At 28.4% G+C, this 21,838-nt stretch overlaps 1 protein-coding gene and 1 non-coding gene across 2 annotated transcripts in view; one reads left to right on the forward strand and one right to left on the reverse strand.

Moving 5' to 3' along the window:
- Positions 1-21,838, reverse strand: part of LOC129616391 (homeotic protein deformed) — a 40,104-nt gene that overhangs the window by 10,629 nt on the left and 7,637 nt on the right. The window lies entirely within an intron of this gene.
- Positions 9,416-9,488, forward strand: Trnas-aga (transfer RNA serine (anticodon AGA)). Its single transcript has one exon. It is a non-coding gene; the product is annotated as a tRNA-Ser (tRNA).

Consider the following 21,838-nt stretch of genomic DNA (forward strand, 5'->3'; position numbering starts at 1 on the left):
TACCTTTATTTTAACCTTTTGAGTGCACACATGTTCCCCTTTTATCCAGCAATATTTTAAAAATGAGATCGTTTGTAAATTATCTAATTAGTTTACTTTCAACTCTCAAGAGCGAAAGAAAAAACTGTTATTTTATCTTATTATTCTATTTAAAGAAGTGTTTTTATTACACAGAGATATTTAAAAATAAAAAAATTTGAGCTAAATTTTTCCAAATTTAAGGACAAAAGACAAAAATGGTACATGTGTGTACTCAACGTCCCTAAAAAATAAGTGTGCACTCAAAAGGTTAATTTTAGGTCAACCTTGATAATCTCATATATAAAAAATATTCATATAAAAAATATTCCAGGAGAAGGTAGAACAAAAATTTCTTATGTCATTAGGTTATATAATATCATTATACAATATAATATCATTATATATAATATCATTATATATATATATAATCAAGGCACAAAATGTGAAACCATTATATTTTATTTTGTAACAATGTTTAGCTCAAACATATTACAATTTGAATAAACTAGTTACTATAACTTAATTACAAATTTTACCATAATATGTTATGGAAAGCAAATTTAGAAAACAAATTTTGATACATAACAATTAAAATTTTGAAACGCATTAAATATTACAAATAATTAAGAATTGGAATACATGTACTTATAAATATTACCATTTTAATAAGCATTAGATGACAGAAAATAATTAACTATTTATATGGTGGGAGAATTTAATAGCCGGATCCACAGAAAATCTGGAAACTCCACCAAAAAATCTGAAAAATCTGGCAATATAAAAAAAGCTGGCATAAAATCAAATTTGTTTTTAAACAAAACTTTTGCCAGCGGTGTTAAATTGCTTCGATACCATTTTTATAGTAAGAACTGGGAAACTCTGCAAAATAGCCATCAACGCCAGACTCTACTTCTTCATTTGTAAAAAATCTTCTTCAAATCCAAGCCATTTTTTCAAGTTTGGAAATAGAAAGTAATCTGAGGGGGCTAAATCTGGTGAATAGGGTGCGTGAGAAAGCAGTTCAAACTTCAATTCATTGATTTTTGCCATGGCGATTGCAGATGTGTGAACTGGTGCATTGACTTGACGTATAATTCAATCACATTTTTATTAAAATATTATAGTTTATGTTTATCGGAAACTAGATAACTCTTATTAGAGTTAAATTTTCAAAGAAAACATAAATCAATTTATTTTTAAAATTAAAATTTTTGCTGATTTTGATTTTCTTTCTATTGTTGCTCTAAATAAAAAAAAAATAAATTATGTGGTTGGTTTATTGTTTTTAAAGTAAAGTTTACTTGGTTTTTTTAACCAGTTCTCTATTTCAATGTTATCTATCGGAAGAAAATTGCATTTAGAAGCGCTAGTTAATTTAGAATAACATCAACTTTAATTTAAATTCAAGAAGACAGTCGCTATCTAACTGAATTCACTAATATCAATGATATCCAGCTTCAGCCTCACTTAGGTGTCGATTTATTTACAATCAGTTTTTTTATTTATTGATTTTAAAAATACTGGATTGCCGTTTGAGTAATAATACACAAAACAAGAAATCTAAAGTGATTTGTTAGACTTTTCTCTAGCTATAAAAACATCTGGCAAATTGAAGATTTCTCAAATTTGAAAAATTTGAAAAATCAAACAAATCTGCCCAAATGAAAATGTGCACAAACTGACGGTTATCTCAGTTTAGAATAACACATCAGTTCGCACTTTTTCACATTAATTTTTAAGTTATTGCAAGTACACCACCTACAATAAAAGTTTTTTAAATCATTTTGGAGAGAAACCGTATCGCTTGCAGAATGGATCTTTTGGAAAATTTTTATTTCGTCAGCATAAATTAATACTTCACTGTAATTTAAAACAAATGAAACATCAGTAACAGCGATGATGAACGGCAATGGTCCAAAATTACTATCTTGGGGAATGGCAGAATTTGCCAAACAGATCCAAAATCAGTATAGAACACACCCGTCTGAAACCTTCCTCAATATTAATGTAGTTGTAGATTCCACCAGGTTAGTCATCTAAGATTTTTTCTTCAAAAAGTCTTGTTGACAATTACTGATAAACTTAAGTAAATATTATTAGTTGTTAAAAATTTTGAAATCTTAGATATGAATCCTCTTTTTCGTTACAAAAGCCATATTTTTATTTTCTTGTTATTATTTGAACGGTTATTGTTATTATTTGAATGGTTTTAACTTATAAAATAAGAACACTTTTAGAAAAACAATGATTATTGATTTTTGAAGAAAAGAAACTTTTATTACGTAAATTTTGTTTGCAACTAGAAGCGGTATTAAGGGTTGAAATTTCCCAACTTGGTCATATTTGGTGTATACCATCAAAGCAGAACTGTAAGAATGGTTTCGGCAAACATGCGAATTGAATCACACTTTATATATATGCCTTGTAGATTGTAGATTTGTGCAACGGGGGAAACAATGCACCGCGACCACGTATAAGGATCTATTGTGCGCCCCCACCCGAGTGTGGGGCATGCTTATTTATCTTAATGGAAACCTCTTCATGCAACTGCAGAACAGATGAATGACGTAATCAAAGGAACGAGTTAAAGGCAGAAAAATTCATTAAAAAAATTTTTCTCCTCGAACTGGACTCGAACCAGTGACCTACCGCTTTCTAGGCGGACGCTCTACCAACTGAGCTACAGAGGCATGAAGAAATTGCCGACGAAATGTTCCCCACATTGCTTATACTGTAATTCACATGATTACCAAGTATTTGTTTCGTTTACATTGATTGCTACATACAATCTACTATTGAAACACACAATAACAAGAACATATATATTTATAGGACTGTGCCTATTGCACTAATTAAATTATGAATTTTACTAATACAACATCATAGTTGCGGAATTAATAAGAATGTACCTATTACACTACTAATTTATCTTAATGGAAACCTCTTCATGCAACTGCAGAACAGATGAATGACGTAATCAAAGGAACGAGTTAAAGGCAGAAAAATTCATTAAAAAAATTTTTCTCCTCGAACTGGACTCGAACCAGTGACCTACCGCTTTCTAGGCGGACGCTCTACCAACTGAGCTACAGAGGCATGAAGAAATTGCCGACGAAATGTTCCCCACATTGCTTATACTGTAATTCACATGATTACCAAGTATTTGTTTCGTTTACATTGATTGCTGCATACAATCTACTATTGAACTAATTGTGATTACTAAATTATGTATTCATAATTTAATTAGTGCCTATTGCACTAATTAAATTATGAATTTTACTAATACAACATCATAGTTGCGGAATTAATAAGAATGTGCCTATTACACTACTAATTTATCTTAATGGGAACCTCTTCATGCAACTGCAGAACAGACCTGACACACAGACCGATAGTGTGTGTACGCGTGTATCTCAAGTTCGGCTCAACCGATTTTGATGAAATTTCTTCGATCGACAGGTTGCTAAAAATAGTTTGTTTACACTTCCTTACCATGGAAAAGTGCGTTCTCACCAAAAACCCAATATCAAAATTTCAATATAACTTTTATTAGTACTAACTTTGCGGATTTTTTTATTTTATTTATACATATAAATTAAAAGACCTTGACACGAAGGCTTGTCGAATGAAATTATTGAGATGATAGTGATTGTCAATCCCGTTTATGTCTACTACGGCAATACTTTACATGCAATATTTTTGTTCGATGCGACTATTAGAAAATGAATGAATATTTAGCCTAATTAAGGCAATTCGACAAGAGAAAAAGCGAAAGAATACTTGTTTAGAGTCACATTATCGTTCTTTTTCATATTCTTTAATTTAAAGTTTGTTTAAAGTCAAATTTAAATAGTCAATTAACTTTTGAAATTAAGAAAAAATTTATATGTATATTCAATGATTATCAGAAACTTAATATTAAATAGTTATTAGAATGGTTATTGAATATGAGATGAATAAATACTTTGTAAAGAATATGAATGTTACGATATTAAAAAACTGTGACACAGTTGCAAATAAAATTCTCAGGTCTAAAAGCTTAAATTTAGCTTCAGCAAAAACAACATATCATTTTCGATTTTCTATCATTTAAATTCTTTAAACTCATTTTTTTTTCGAAAATAAAATGAAAATTGTGATATCTGAAATTGCTAAATTATTAAAACTATCTAAAGTGTCGATAGGGCTCCTTCTGGTACCTGCCATACAACTTCAAAAGTTATTTGGCTATATCTCAGGAATTACCAAAGCTGTAATATTGATATTGTACTTAAGCGAATATATTAGTAGGGCCGATGTGCTTGATAAAATTCATTAAAATTTCTTGGCTCTTTCTGGTAGCTGCCATGCAACTTCAATAGTAGTTTGGCACACACAGTATTTTGAAAAACACATAACACTGAAATTTTGCATAAAATAATTGGTAATACGGCAACTTAAAGTCATAGTCTATCCAATAGTCAGTTATAGCATATTTATTCGCACATGGGATAACTAATTCGTACGGGTATCACAGAGTTGACAAGGTCAACTCTATTTTTTCTCGTTTTTAAATATTGTCTATAATAAGCATTCTTGTATTAGCTCTCCAACATGAAAATTGCAAAAATCTCATATATAAACTTCTATCATATTCTATCATCGAATTAAAATTTCAAGTTTTAAAAATTTTTTGTGCGGAAATACTATTTTACATACCAAATATCAGCGCTCTTGTACTAAAGGAAGTAATCAAAGAAGAAATCCTTGTTTTTTTAAATATCAATAAAATATGAAGGAGAAGCTATGTAATTCAATCTTCATTTGCATAATTAGCACTATTTAAACTATTCAGATAATTTTTTTTTTCTTAATATAATCCAAACTAACATTATGAAAGTTCAAAAAAGGGACAAAATTCTTCGATAAAAAGCAGGTTGCGTCCTTGAACTTTGTTTGGCTTATCTTGCCGGAGCACTACTGCACGCTCATACACTCTCGATATATTTTTATAGGGATATGTGTGTATTATTTTATTATAATTGCTTAATATTGTTAATCGTTGAAAAAATGATTTAGGACAAATATAAACAATTAATCACCTAAATTATAAAAGATAAGTACTACATCGGAGTAGGGTAATAGTACTATTTCAGTCGAAGGAAAAATAGCAAAAAATACTTTTTGTAAAAATATAGTTGTATCACAAATTAATTATAGACACTTGCGAAGAAATCATTACTTCTCAAAATTTTGCAACTTATAACTAAAGCAATTTTTGTAGTTCAGCAGCATTGAAGTTTAAATTGTCCTTTAAGAATTCAAAAACAGTAAAAACGAGAAACAATAGAGTCGACCGTGTCAACTCTGTGATACTCGTACAAATTTGTGCGAATAAATATGCGATAGCTGACTATGGGACAGACCGTGACTTTAAGTTGCCGTACTACTTGTACCATATTAATTTATGCAAAATTTCTGTATTGTGTTTTTCAAAAAGAAGCGAGTCAAGAAATTTCAACGATTTTTATCAAATACGTTGGCCCTACTATCATACACGTTGTTTAATATTTGTTTGTGTGAAATTTCAATACCACAGCTTTTATAGTTTCTGAGATATAGCCAAATAAATTTTGAAGTTGTACGACAGCTACCCGAACCAGTACCCCGATCATGTCCAATTTAAATAGGATTCCGGTACTTACTACAATAAATCATTTGTGAAAATTTGGGGAACTTAACTCAATTAGCTTTAGAGTTATTTTTGGGACGGACGGACGGATGGGCAGACGGAAGGGTGGACGGACAGACAAAGCTAAATCGACTCAGAATTCGACGCTGATCAAAAACACACACTTGAGTCTATATCACAGACCATTATTTTTTAGCGTTACAAACGGTAAAGCAAATTTACTATATACCCTTCGAACATACGTTCGTACGGATATAAAAATGTATTTAAGTAGATATTATATTTTTAAAATAATATTTTTATAATAGTAAATTTTATATTACTATTGTATTTTTAAAATTTTATTAGGTACTGCTAAATAGAATCGCAACAATTAAATATCATTAGGTATAGGTATAAAAGGAATTTAATTTTATTAAACTGCTAATTTATTAAATTTACTTTTTATATAATACGTTTGTAAGGATGTGCATGGCATGTTTTTATGAATAGAGAAATTAAAATTTAGTGAACGAAGTCGAAGGCAAGAAAATGAAAATTGTGATGTTTATTGTGTTTGTGTATAAGAATAAAACAAAAATAAAAATAACCTTCACATTCATAAATAATAATTTACCAAAGTTTGGTTGGTACGGATGTGAATTGTTTTTTTTAACATCTTTACATTATTATTGACTATCAAGCTGCGCATGTTTTAAAATTTTAGATTTTTGTACAATATAAAGTAAAAATGCTTTTAAGTTTTTGTATAAAGAACAAAGAGAAAAAAAAGCGTGTAGACGTAATCAATGAGCACAAATACACAAAAACGTTTGTTTATGTTAGTAGTTTTCATCACGTTTGAGAATTATTATTAACAATATAAATAAAACTTTCGTAAAGAATGAATAAATATTTGCTTTTTAATACATACATGTTTATATTGATATTATTAATTTTGAACATTGAGCATAAGAACGCAATATAGAAACTTAAAATTTTGATTTTTTTGATTTGTTCATTTTTCTTTTAAATCCGTTATAGCACAAAATAACAAAAAGTGTTGAATTTATATAAATCATCACTGTAGGACAATCTATATTTGAATTAGCCTTCAAACTGTATTTAAATAATCAATGCTAACATAGAATTAGTATAAAATATCTTCGAAAAATTACAAGAAACAGTGAAATCTGCAAAAAAAATTGTTTGACAAAAAATGAACATTCGGAAATCGTAGCATGTCTAAAGTTCTAAAATATGGTTGAAACAAAATTATTCCGAATTTAAAAAAAAACATAGTATAGAAATAATAATTTGTTGTTATTATGGTTACATAATTATGCAAAAAAAAAAATTAAGATTTCAGTTAAGAACCTAAAAAGGAACAATTAAATTTGCTCATTTCTCTTATAATATATTAAAATAAAAACAAACTTTTCTGGATTAAATAAATTAAAACAAGTAAAAACGTTTCAGTCGGTATAAACCGATTGAATTATACCCTGCACCTTTCGTTGTTGTATAGCAATTGCTCAAACCTGTGAAACCATTATATAGAAATTTTACGGATATTTCTGATTTATAACTGGACACACAACTGCCAAGTTTCATGAATCTGACTTTATTTTTCCAAATATTTAAACCTTTGGACTTGTATGGGAGCAACTCGTACCTGTAGAGCAATTCAACTAAAACTTCAGAAATATATCTGACCTATAACTGGACACACAACTGCCAAGTTTCATAAATCTGACTTTATTATTTTTACAAATATTAAAATTAGCTTCTGGAGTTGTATGGCAGGTACCCGAACCTCTCAAGCAATTCCACTAAAACTTCACAAATATATCTGATCTATAATTGGACACACAACTGCCAAGTTTCATAAATCTGACTTTATTATTTTTACAAATATTAAGAATAAGCTTTTAGACTTGTATGCGAGCTAATCGAACCTGTCAAGCAATTCCACCAAAACCTCAGAAATATATCTGACCTATAACTCGACACACAACCGCCAAGTTTCATGAATCTGACTTTATTACTTTTCCAAATATTTAAAATAAGCTTTTGCTATACAACAATGAAAGGTGCAGGGTATAATTCAATCGATTCATACCGACTGAAACGTTTTTACTTGTTTTTTTGAATAACTACGTAATGTATTTTTGTGAATCTACGGTAGCAGCGTCTTTTGTAACCTGGCGAAATTTCCGCTCTCAAACCATGAGATCATTTTATTGAATATCCTAAATATCTTTGCTATGTGTTTGAGTTACTTAATATTGCTTTTTTTTGAGTATAAGACAAGTTACAATCTAAAAAGTTCCAACTTGTATATTATAATATCAAAATAGTACTAAATAATATTATAATATCAAAGCTAATATAGAAAATACACGCATACATTCATTTAAAAAATCTCTTTACTTTTCGGCTGTTTTTTGGTGCCCTTAAACAACTGCTGTCCAACGGGAATTATTAACTATAAAGGATTCACTAAATTAATAATGAAACTCATTAATTTTACAGTCCACCTAGGTAGTATGGACAAAAAAATTATTGGAAGCATTAGTACTTGTTATAAAAGGCAGTGATTGTAAACGTTATATTGTAAAGAACTTCAATATTTTGAAATTTATTTAGTCTATTGGCAAAATATTTGGTTAATGTGCCTTTCAATGACAATTGAATGTCCCCAATGGAGAATTAAAAATTACTTCTCATTAATATCCTTGAGGTAGGTATTTATCAAAAATAATATTATACAAATATCTGACATGTCGGTTTTTGATCGATGAGATTTAAATTCGTATAAAACGAAGCTAATAATATCGATCGGAAGATGAATTAGTTTTCTGAAAATTTCCTTAAGGATAACATTAATTTTGTAGTGTTGTAATTATATAAAATAAAAATATCGAAACTAATGAGAAATGTTTGATTTTAAGAAAGTATAATTTGTTCGATTTAGTTGCACTTGAGAAAGAGATTTTTTATGTAAGTATGATCAGTGTATTTGGGCCTTAATGGAAAATTTGCTTGTTTTAACAACAATACGTTAATTTACAACAGTGATCTAATTTTTCACACAGTATGAATTTTATTTTTTTTTAAAACAAAAAAAAAACAAAAATCCTAATAAATCTTACTTTATCAAATATACATAATATGTGTTTTTTGCTCAAACATATTAGGTAGTTTGCTGTTATTGTTGTTCAGATAGGAAAGGTTGACGATTCAGAAACTTTTAATACAAAATTTTGGTTTTTAAAAATAGTAAATTTTAGTTGTTAAGCGTTATTATGATAAAATTTCAATTAGTTTATTAATTGTCTTGTCATAATAAAAATTCAGATAGGATACAGAGATGACTAAGCAACGAAGACCTTTGGAAACTAATGTCGGTAGGCAAATATGAAGAAGAAAGTGGGGATAGATTTGGCATACTTTAAGAAAACCTGCCAATAACATTGCTAGAATGAGCTTGGAGTAGAACCCACATAATTAGTAGTGTAATAAGCACATTCTTATTAATTCCGCAACTATGATGTTGTATTAGTAAAATTCATAATTTAATTAGTGCAATAGGCACAATCCTATAAATATATATGTTCTTGTTATTGTGTGTTTCAATAGTAGATTGTATGTAGCAATCAATGTAAACAAAACAAATACTTAGTAATCATGTGAATTACAGTATAGGCAATGATGAGAACATTTCGTCGGCAATTTCTTCATGCCTCTGTAGCTCAGTTGGTAGAGCGTCCGCCTAGAAAGCGGTAGGTCACTGGTTCGAGTCCAGTTTGAGGAGAAAAAATTTTTTTTTAATGAATTTTTCTTTCCTTTAACTCGTTCCTTTGATTACGTCATCCATCTGTTCTGCAGTTGCATGAGGAAATTTCCATTAAGATAAATTAGTAGTGTAATAAGCACATTCTTATTAATTCCGCAACTATGATGTTGTATTAGTAAAATTCATAATTTAGAACCCACAAAGTTTAAGAAGACCCGGTCACCCCAGAAGCAACTAGCATAGATCTGCAAAGTCCGAATTAGAAAAATCGGATCTAACATGGGGTCAAATCAAGCAAACAGCAAAACATCGAACGAGTTGGAGAGGTCAAAAGGAAGCCCTATACTCCAAGAGAAAAAAAAACAGCAGTTGATTTTCGAAAGCAAATATTTCAATTTTCTTATGGAAGTTGTAAAGGTATAATATTATGATATACATTTATTTGTTTCCATTCACACGCCCATAAAATTTCCTGACGCAATGTTTTTTTTTTCAAAAATTTAAATGCTTTAATTCTTGAGAATGCGAAATTTCCATTTAATTTACAGATGGTTTTACAATGAGATTTTTGTCGAGGAATCGTAAACTCTACTTCTTAGCGTGAAAAGAATAGAATTTTTATAAACAGAGGGACAAACAGAGCGAAATTGAAAGGTAATTATTTAAAATTTTTTGGGAAACTCCTTTGGAAAAACTTTAAGGAAATTAAAATTGGTGGTAGTAAGAGAACTTTTTTTCATTTAGCATATAATTACTTTTAATTTTTCGTTTTCACTCTTCTTGTTAAGTTTAAATCTAATCAATTATTTATAATAACTTATGATACTTACATCTAAATATTTACGAAGTGTTTATCATTGCATCTATAAAATTTTTTTAAACCAAGGTTTTAGTTGAATTTTTTAGTTTTCATTTTTCTATTACAATACAATATTTATATAATTTTATATTATTTAATATTGGCAGCCGCTTTTCTCTAAAATTAGTTGCATTTTATTGTACAATTAATTGCCGAAACAATAGATTTTCACAATGTAACTGGATTAGACCGATAACATTTTTAAACAGAAATTGTTCATTTAAAAAAACATTGAAAATTTTTAGCTTTCGTTTACACTTTTTCAATTCAATTAAACCAATCTAAGGCAATAGCCTACCTACGCTCATACGATCAGCTCGAAATATGAAACTGTAAGGCACACAATATGGGTAAATTGCAATGTAATTTGCAGTGCATACCGAATATGTTTTATGATTTATTTTATAAATTTTCCTATTTTAAAAGCAACTGCAATCAAAAAGAATTATAACTTGCCAGTTAGATCTTTAATTTTAATTTTAGTGAAGAAGCCTAACAAACATTATAATACATATATAAATATATATATACTTATAATATGCATAAATGCCAATATATTGCTATTGAAAATTCAGTCTCAGTTGTTACAAATCATTAAAACAAATGTTAATAATTTAATAGAATAACAAATCTTGTACTAGTTTTGAACACTCTTTATTTTTATTTTTTATGTCAGACGATTGTTTAGTACAAGTATTTTAGTATAGCAAAGTGGACATCATTTACCCGACAAAAAAATATAGCTAAAAACGTCGTCATTTATAGATGGAAAGGGAAGTGAAACCAAAAATGTGAGAAAAATATAATATTAGTGTACTATTAAATCAATGTTGATAAGTATAATTAAAAATTTAAGAGTCAGTAAAAAGCGTCATATAAACTAGTTTTTTAAACAAATTTAAAAAAATCAGTGCCACTGTATAGTCTGGTCATAAACACTCTGGTCCTAAAGAGCTGACGAATACGAGTTAAACTCGCGCAACATACGCATGCCATAGTCCGTACTATGACGTGGGACATTAAAAAGTTCGACCGATCTTAAGTTACTATGATTCTCCCTATATTCGTTCCAAAACAAGTTGATGAACGAAAACTATATCGGAAAGCACCCTACGACAACGAAGCGACCTTATGTCCAAAAGTTTAAGTGTACTCTTATAGAGGGGAAATCTAAGCGGATCCAACTAATCCATGTCATGAAGAGTGAAACGAACGAAACGCTTCTGCACAGCTTCAATACGATCAGCATCAACATAACGAAGAGTTTTAGAAAGATGTTTTGCTGCAAAATGATCATTAAATTCCCTACACAATTTCACGACAAAACCTTAAGTGGAATTCGCCTTATTAACCATTAAATTGAGATGGGCCATAAAATCTAGCCTGCAAGTGACACCTGTATCACAAATCTGATGGACCCTATCCAGAATTAAATTTGTAATCAAACCATGCAGAATAACGCTCCTGGATAAATTCAATACCCAACATTTGCTTATATTAAGGTCCAAACCATTCCCATTGCACCGCAAGGATAATTTTGCAGATCAACATAATCAGCCACAGAAGACACCTGCTCATAAATCTTCGTCTCGTCAGAAAAACTACTAACACTAGAAGAGGAGGCACATAAAAAAGAATCGTTGGTTGCCAAAGTAAAGAACAAAGGAGCCAAATAACCTTAAAGAACGCCAAAACAGTCAAAAAACAATCCAAGAGACATGAACGAAACATCACCCTACAAACTCTTCCAGACTAGTATGTAAAGACTCAAACTACGTGAAGAAAGCCTATTTCTCCGACTTTCAAAGTCATGTGGAATTCTGTTGAAAATCTTACTAGTATCAGTAAAAATTACATCAACCGCACCAACCGACTCAAGAATCTTTACTGCTTCAGAAACAAATTCAACCAAATTAGTTACGACAGACCTTTTCCTCTGAAAATCATTCTGATTAGGAAGAATAAATGACTCATAATAAGAAAAAAAATAATCATATAAGGTTTTGTCGAAGAGTTTAAGAAAACTTAGCGATGGGCCTATAATTACTAAATAAATTACGCGAGCCCTCTTATGTACCGGAACAGCAAAAGAGTTCTTCCAAACATTCGGAAATACGCCACTATGAAGAGACTAATTGTAAAGAAATCATCACCAAAAGATAATAAATGTTGCTACACGACAGTCTCATCAGTAACTGTACCACTTAATCAAAACTAGTAGAACTAGAACTTGAAATTCCCCAACATCGACTCAAAATAAGATTCATCATATCAATATAATATGATTGTAATTATGTATTATTAATGTCTTTGCTTATTATGCTCGAATTTAAAGTTTAATTAAGTTATGAAAAATAATTACATTTTTTAATTACATAGCATTTACTGTTAGCTTTCTGCATTTATAGAAATTTGGAAAAGCTTCCAGTTTCGGCAAGATAAAATACAATAATTTCAAATTTTAAAAATTTCAAGAGGCGATAACCAGAGAGGAAATGGAGGTGAAAAAAATTTTCTTCTAACAAAATAAATTAGTGTCTAAAATCTGGTAAAATTTTGGTTTCATACAACAAGCAGTCTAGAAGAAAAATGATATTAAAAATTATATTACGGTTAATTTTATTGGTCATTTTGTTTTTTTAAAGTTACTATTTATTTGGGTTTGCAATATTTGAAAAATGTTTATGTTTTCGCTACAGTAAATAGTTAAAAACGAGAAAATAAAAATAGAGTTGACCATGTCAACTGTGTGATACCCATTCGAATTCATTATCCTATATGCGAGTAAATATGCCAGAGCTGACTATAGGACAGATTACTATAGGTTGACTATAGGACAGATTACTATAGGTTATTATGGGATAGATTAATTTATGCAAAAATTCAGTACGGTGTTTTCAGTATTTTCAGTATTACGAACATACATTCATAGGGTATAAATAGCATTTTTAAATTTCTATGGGGTTATAACTTTTTGGTGGGATAAAGGTAAAGCTTTTTTTACGGAAATAAGTTGCTAATAGAGATCTACTTATGTACATATGAAATCTCAGTTTTCTATTTTTAATGATGTAGAAGTTTCGCAAAAATGTCGACAGACGGACGAACGGGCAGTGAAACTAATAAGCTCCTTTTTCTAAAAATTTTTTGAAAAAGTGCTGAAAACGAAATAACTAACGGCTATTCGAATGACCTTATTATTCAAAAAAGGTTAAATCAGAACGAAAGCATGCGGGAAAAATTATTTTTGTCTCACTTGTCATTTACACTTTTAAGCACGAAATTCGTTTTTTTTTTATATTTATTTTACGTTTTATACCTTAAAAACAAATATCTTATTTGGTTTTTTTACACGTGTACAAGTCTACTTTTATTAATTTCTACTAATTTATTAATTAAATGGGGAGGCGGGTGATGTTTAAATTAATTTGTAAATGCGATTTTCCATTCCTAAGACAATTTCTAAATTAGTTAACCTAATTATGTCACTACAAATTTAGGTGATTAAAAACAAAGTATTTAAGTGCACCAGTAGTTCGCAAGAAGGCTGTTCGAAATCTTTATTTTCACGAAAAGTTAATTTAAAACTTCATACACAAATTAATTGCAAATGCAAACCCACGTTTACAATATTCTATCTAGCTCATTACCCTTCTAAATTTATTTGTAACTTTGTGGCAGTAACATTTCCGAAGAATTTGAAAAGAAAAATTCTGTAATTTCTCGATTATTTATTAGTTTATTTTTTATGTTTTTATCCTTTTTTATCCGTTACACGCTGTCATTATAAGGCTCTGCTACAATTTCGTGCGACGTTTATGAGTTACACCATGCCGTAGTCATCTACATAATTTATATAGACATCTTTCCGCATGATACGAGTATAGTCGCAGATCTGCGCAAAACCATCTAGATATTTAATTGGATTACGTCTGTTGTCAACTGATATTATTGTTGTGAAATGTGTTTTTTTCACATCCGAACGGGTTTGAACGCTAGACCCTTTGAGTAGAAGAGTCGCTAAGATGATTATAGTATATTATATAATATAATTCGTATGGATTATAACATATTTTTAAAGCTATTCTCATCTGTATACCATAAAGAGAATAGCATCAAAAGAAAAATTGCTTGCTATACATTACAAAAATATTATTGTTGCTGATGAAATTTATTCACGATATATTCAAGCTATTTGGTGATAACTGATAAAACACGAAGTTTTTATTCTACCATATCAAATGTAGGATTTTATTGCTTAACAAATTTTTCAGCAGCTTTTTACTACATATTTTGTATTAAATTTTATTAAATATATAAGTGTCGTAATATAATGATCACTCGATAGGTAATAATTAAATAAAAATTGACTGTTAAAATTATTTGACTGCAAAAAACAAAAACAAAATTTAGTAAAATGAATTCTCGAACTAAAACAAAGTAACGTTTCCGGTATAAACTTTTCATTCTCTCACGTAATGATTAATGAATTAATTTTAAAAATAACTAAAATACTAAAAATGTACTCTAAAATCAAGTGGTTTTCTAATAATAATTATATTTGTGTACAATTTCAGACTTTGTGCTAGTTCCGACAGCAAATAAACATTAAATTAAGTGTTATTCAAAAAAATTTATAATTAGAATTTAGAACGTATGTCATATTCACATTGTAGTATATACGCTCCACATTTAAATATGTGAAAGTATACAAAATTCTTTATTTTAGGATTTTTAATAGGGTAAACAGTATTTTCTCGAGCTAACAAAACTCATTCTATATCGAAGTGAAGTTTGTATTCCTTATAAAAGTCTCTTAGTGCATAGGAACATAAGATGGGTATAAATTTTAGTTTAGAAGTATCATTAAGGGCCATGAAAATACTGGATTAATGCGAACTAGAATGAAGAGGACTAGAAAATTATTTACAATAATATTCTTTATTGAATTGACTTATATTTCAATCATTTTATTATAAAATTACAGTTAACCGAACATAACGTTATATTTTAGACTCTAATAAGTAAGTTACAATAGATAAGCTTCTATGTTACAAGTAGCTTTTTCTATAAATATTGTTAGTGATTTAACATATTTGGAGAAACTGACTATTATTCAAGTATGTAAATGCAAAAATTTTCAGTACAATATAAATATTATATGATTATAATCAACTGAAGCCAGTTTTTGACCCGTTTAACTATTATTCGGCTAATTTACTAATTGGTAATTAATAATTTAGTTCTGATTATTAAAGTCAAACATAATAGTTTAAATAGTGCTCTTTAATTGAAAAGTGTATATTCTTCCTTTTTCTAAAAATTTACGAATTTGTTTTAAGTAGTGCAATAATTTGGAGATTAAGCATTAAAATTAACATTTTCTTAGATATTTCTATAAAACAACAAATTTTTTTCGTAATGTGTACACCATAGAAATGATTTGTAGGTATGTATAACATTTTTTACACAAGTGTACTTATCCAGTAATATTTTACGTATAATTGATTAAGAATTAAGTATTGTACGTGCTTATAATGAGAAAATCATTTACATTAGAACCTAAGAAATTTATTTATCTTTTGCATTCTCTGTGGGATATAAACTCGGTATTGCCATTGTACAGTACTTTGAATTCTAAAAAATAAATTTTAATACGTCAGCATACAAGCATTGGCTAGAAGTCATTAAAGGTTTGGTACAAAATTTACTTTAATAAAAGAGACACCCAAATACAAGCAATTTGTTTAAAAAATTTTAAGATCATTTTTATTCAGATTGATCAAACCGATTAAATTTCTTAGGTGTAGATTAGCTATAAGGGTTTGAAAAATAAAATTTATGTTAAAAATATTACTTATAGTTACATGTTGAACTTTAGTTATTTACACATATTTGTAGGTATATAAAAGTTGATTAAAAAAATTATATCCGTAAGTAAGAATTTAAAATTGGTCTTAACCAATTTATTACGGGAAAGTGAAAAAATTTCAAACCAATACTTTTTGATTAACGCTACTAAGAATCCGTCTTCCTATTTTATGTCTTATGTAGAATTGTACCCTAAAATAAATATTAATTAAACCATAAATTGTATTTGAGCTTTAAACGTTATGAAATATTTGGAAACACTACAGTTGGTTCGTTCTAATAATGTTAACGGGAGCTTCAAACAGTTAAAATATTTTGAAAGCACATGTAATACATGAATATAATATATATACATATTTATATTCAAAAATTTTTTATAATTTCGGTAAACTATCGTGATTCTTTAAAAATTTTCTGGTCCCTTTCACAGGCGTATTAAGAAATAAAAATGTGAATATAAAATTTATCTCAATATCACAAACTTTGTGATATTGAGGTAAATTTTATATTCTGATATGGCAACACTAAACTTTTTTTTGAAAATCTATACAAAGATTACAAGATGAGAAAAAATATAATGTTTTTATGTATGCGTAAATGTTCTCATCTATTACACCGTACACTTTTTATGACTGTATAAAAAATGTTTGAGGGAGAAAGAGAAGTGTACTCGTCATAGTATTAGAGCTACTTTACTTTTAAGGTTAAATGAATCATTCAAATTTCCCCATCCATACATGTATTCAAATATCTTATATGTCTTCAGATAATTTATCATTTTTGGAATTTAATCTTGATGTCCAAAAAAAAGCAAATGATTGAAATTAAATAATAGGACAGCATATAATACTAGGGATTTAAAGAGAATGAAATTGTTATTCAAAAACAACGAGGAACAATATTTGTGTTGATAACTAATTTCAACTAAATTTTATTTTTTGATTTAGGACATTACATTTACCTATATTTTTTTAAATTCTAAAATAATAAAATATTCAAAATTTTGGTCAAGAAAATATTATTTCTGTTTTCGAATTCATTCAAAATTCTATCAAATTATTATTTCATTTAGCCTTTACTATGATTTTTATTCAGAATTTTTAAGTATTTGTTACCTCATTTTTTGCTATGTAAACTGAATAGCATGCAAATCTATTTTTAATTTTCGTAGTTGCAAATGTAGTTGTAGTGAGAATGAAATAATAAATGGTTCCCCATTTTTCGTTTCTTTTTTTTGGGAATTTAAATTATATTGTCATCAGACCTTTACGTTTAATATAAAAACGTGTAAATTTGTGGTCATTTATCTCAGGAAAATGCACTGAATTTATTTAGAGAGGGTTCAAAGGTGTGATAAATTATAGACATTATTATCAAACATACGTATATATTTATGATTTAATGGATATTTTATTGTAAATAATAAAAAATTTTGATGTAAAATTGAAATATCAAAATCTTTATTTAAATAACAATAATAAAACAAAATTGGTTCACAATATTATAATATTCATTAAGATACAAACTCAGTTATTCACACAATAACAGTTTAGAAGTCAAAAGTACCTATATAAAACATTGTAAAGTTTCATGATCTAAGCTAGTAAATATTTTACTTTAGATTTAGCTATCAAAATAAAAACGTATTGAACTCTAATAATCGTACTAGCATAGTTTATAAGAAAATCTTTTTTCAAATAACCCATAAGTTGTAATATTTTTCATCAGTCCAATTCAATCATTTATTGTACGTTAATTAATGGGTTCATAACCAGCAACTCATTATAAAAACCTCACTTTACAAGAATCTTTTGCTGTTTAATCAACTTAGACCAAAATTTTAGTATTTCTATGCTAATAAGATTATAAGTAATAGATTTGTATAAAAATGATAACTAAAGTATACGAAGTATTAATAATTAACTTAATTAAAAACAAGTAAAAACGTTTCAGTCGGTATGAACCGATTGAATTATACCCTGCACCTTTCATTGTTGTATAGCAATTATTCGAACCTGTGAAACCATTCTATAGTAATATGTTCAGTTATAGATCACGGATATGTATGATCTATAACTGAACATACAACTACTAAGTTCCGTGAATCTGACTTTATTATTTTTCCAAATATTTAAAATTAGCTTTTGGAGTTGTATGGCAGGTACCCGAACCTGCCAAGCAATTCCACTAAAACTTCGCTAATATGTCTGATCTATAATTGGACACACAACTGCCAAGTTTCATGAATTGTTACTGTCTTTATTATTTTTCCAAATATTTAAAATTAGCTTTTGGAGTTGTATGGCAGGTACCCGAACCTGTCAAGCAATTCCACTAAAACTTCGCAGGTATATCTGATCTATAATTGGACACACAACTGCCAAGTTTCATGAATCTAACTTTTTTATTTTTTCAAATATTTAAAGTAAGCTTTTGGACTTGTATGGGAGCTACTCGAACCTGTCAAGCAATTCCACCAAAACTTCAGAAATATCTTTGACCTATAATTGGACACACGACTGCCAAGTTTCATAATTCTGACTTTATTATTTTGCCGATTATAAAAAATTTGGTTTTGGAGTTGTATGGCAGCCACCCGAACCGGTACAGCCATCTCATTAAAATTTTTAGAGCATATGTAGAATATAATTGGACACATGTATACAAAATTTTATATTTGTACCTTTATTAGTTTTTGAAATAATTAAAATAAACTCTTTGAGTTGTATGGCAGCTACCCGAACCCGTTGTCGAACTGGTCCAATAACAATAGGGTTCGTCCTTGGTACAAAAGAAGCAACTTGTGAAATTTTGGTGTCGATTGCATTATTCGTTTTTGAATTATCGTGCGATCGGACGGACGGACGGACGGACGGACGGACATGTCTAAATCAACGCAGAATTTTACGCTGACCAAGAATATATATATATGTCCATACCGCAGATGACTCTTTCAAGTAGTTACAAACTCCATACCAAAGTTAATATATCCTTCACGAAGTGCAGGGTATAAAAAGAATAGAACCATATAATAATACTCGTATGCTTACTTTTCGGATTTTCAGTTCGATTTTTTAATCACAGAATTCCACAGAAGAAGAGAAAAAAAATTAACCAAGTTCCTAACTTAAGAAAAATGTTATCAAAATAACAAGATCGGCGTTCTATTATATAGACAAAACTAAAAGTAAAACCTGATGTAGCCACACTGAAAAAAACGCACATCTAAAGTGGCTATAAACCATTTCGAAGATTATATTTCTCCTTTAAAAATAAAATATTTCATAACTCGTAATTTCTTTACTCAAAATAGAAATAATTTTTATCTTTTAATATGACATAAACATCAGTCAATGTTTCTTCTAGTCAAACGGGCTATAATTATTTCAATTATATGTAAAAATAAAGCTAAAGGTGTATAATGCATAGCAATTTCGCAAATAATCCAGTTTTAATATATAAATGTTATAATATAATAATAGCTCTTTTCGCAAAAGCGTTTTTTGTTTCTCAAAATAAAATGTAGCTGAATAAATAATGTTTTGGTGAACACAAGTTTGTCGATATTCAAATAAAAACATTAGAAAATATGATCGAATTTATTTCCAATATACCAATTCGTACATACATATATGTACTCGTAGTAGTAAATATATGTATATGTACATACATATGTCACAAATTTAAAATACATAAAAATGTAAGTGAAGTACAGCCTCCAAGTGAATTAATTATCTCTCTTTATTAATTATTTCAAAAAGGTTAATTATAAATATTGCAAAGGACTACTTTTTATACTAAAACATTTATCACATTAATATTATAAAGTAATACCAAAATATTAAATAAAATGCCACTTTAAAAACGACATTCAGAAAAAAAGTCTATTCAGAAATATTTGTTATTCTAATTAGATAATTTATTTTCATAAGTATAACTATTTATAGGAAATATATTTATTTCAAAAATAGGTATAAAGTGAGGTTGTTGTGATTTCGGATATAGTTTGTGTCTTTTCTGTTTATAAAAAATATGTAATTTAGACAACATTTTTTTCAGTGCAGCACATAATCAACCGCAAAGTGTATTGTTAAGTTAAGAGAAAGTGGACGTCCTTGGAGCATTTCCTTCAAATTTTAAAGAAGCCTTTAACCTTTAGTTAATATACCTAAAAAATGTGAATTTAGCTCTTGGTTCCTTTATGTGATTCGATTTCCGTGAAAATTTCACCAGCTAGTTGAAATTGAGATCACAGGTCCTTACTTGTTGTATGCAGTGCGGTCAGTGCAGTAAATATCATATGTTGATTAGACATTATTGTATTTCCTTTCATTTTGTAAAGAGTTTCTTAAGCAAATAGACTATACATGCAAACATAATATGATTAATTTTGGATGAATATTTTCTAATTTCGGTGAAATATTGGAATTTCTTTATAACTTACAAACGAGACAATGAGAGTTTGAAAACAACATTTCTTTTTGTTAATAATTTTTCCTAAAAAAATCTGATGTGGTCAACGCATAACCGACAACAATATGAATTGTCTAGTTTAGCAAAAGTGTTCAGAAGATTATGAAAACGCCTTTTAAATACTTCTTTCCAATTTCAAGAACGTTAGTAAGCTTTAAATTAATATGTCGTTAGTAAGGTTTGTGTCATCCGAATTTCCTAAAAAAATTCTCGCCAATTGCGGTAGCAAACAGAACTCAAATATTAAGTTTCAAAAAATTCCATCAATCCGCGGCATAGCCAAAATAAACTAATACATAAAATTTCCTTATAATCGGCTTAGCCGAGCTTGAGATGCACGCGTATACACACAGACCAACATCTCTCCAAAAATAGTTTACTTACGCTTCCCTACTTTGAAGGAGCGGGTTTCCACCGAAAATTTGATGTTATCACATACTTTGATCAAAGAATGTATATTTATAAAGAATCGCAAAAGTCTAAAAAGAACATTTTTTTTCATTTCTACTTTGTGACAACGATTAGCTATTCACCTCAACATAATGTGGTGTGTTGAATTATTTTTATTTTAACTGAAATTCTCATTTATATATGTATGCTGGTGAATACACAATCATGTAAACTTTAATAAGTCCATAATGTGTATAAAATAATGCTTTGCTAAAAATTAGTTGTTCTTGTACATCTAAAGCTATGCAATTTCTTTATGGGTGAATAATTCTATATATGTGTGCATATGTTTATTTACTTAGAATTGAAACGAAGTTCAAAAGAAATGTTCACTTTTTTGTTGAAACTCAATGTTGATCAGGTGCATTTTTTGATAAATTTTTATGAAATATATTAATCTATTTTGAATTTTTTAATCTATTGAATTGTTGAATTTATTAATCTATTTGAAATAAATTTGGTGCTTAATACTCATATATTCGTAATTTTTTAATATAATTCAAACTTATTTCTAACATTTTTAATTTTTTGAAACTATAAATTAAGTGTGATTGAACTATTTATAAAATATACAGATATAGTGCTTTATTTAAGTTTTCTTTACTTTCTTAATTAAGCTAATTTTTCTAATTTAATATAAATCTAGTGTATATCTTATATAATATTTCTAAGTCTTTTCAATTTCTAAAACTATTAAACTTATTTAAACTACTTA

The sequence above is a fragment of the Condylostylus longicornis genome, unplaced genomic scaffold (assembly GCF_029603195.1).
Source record: "Condylostylus longicornis isolate FDR11 unplaced genomic scaffold, ASM2960319v2 ptg000194l, whole genome shotgun sequence".
Lineage (NCBI taxonomy): Eukaryota > Metazoa > Arthropoda > Insecta > Diptera > Dolichopodidae > Condylostylus > Condylostylus longicornis.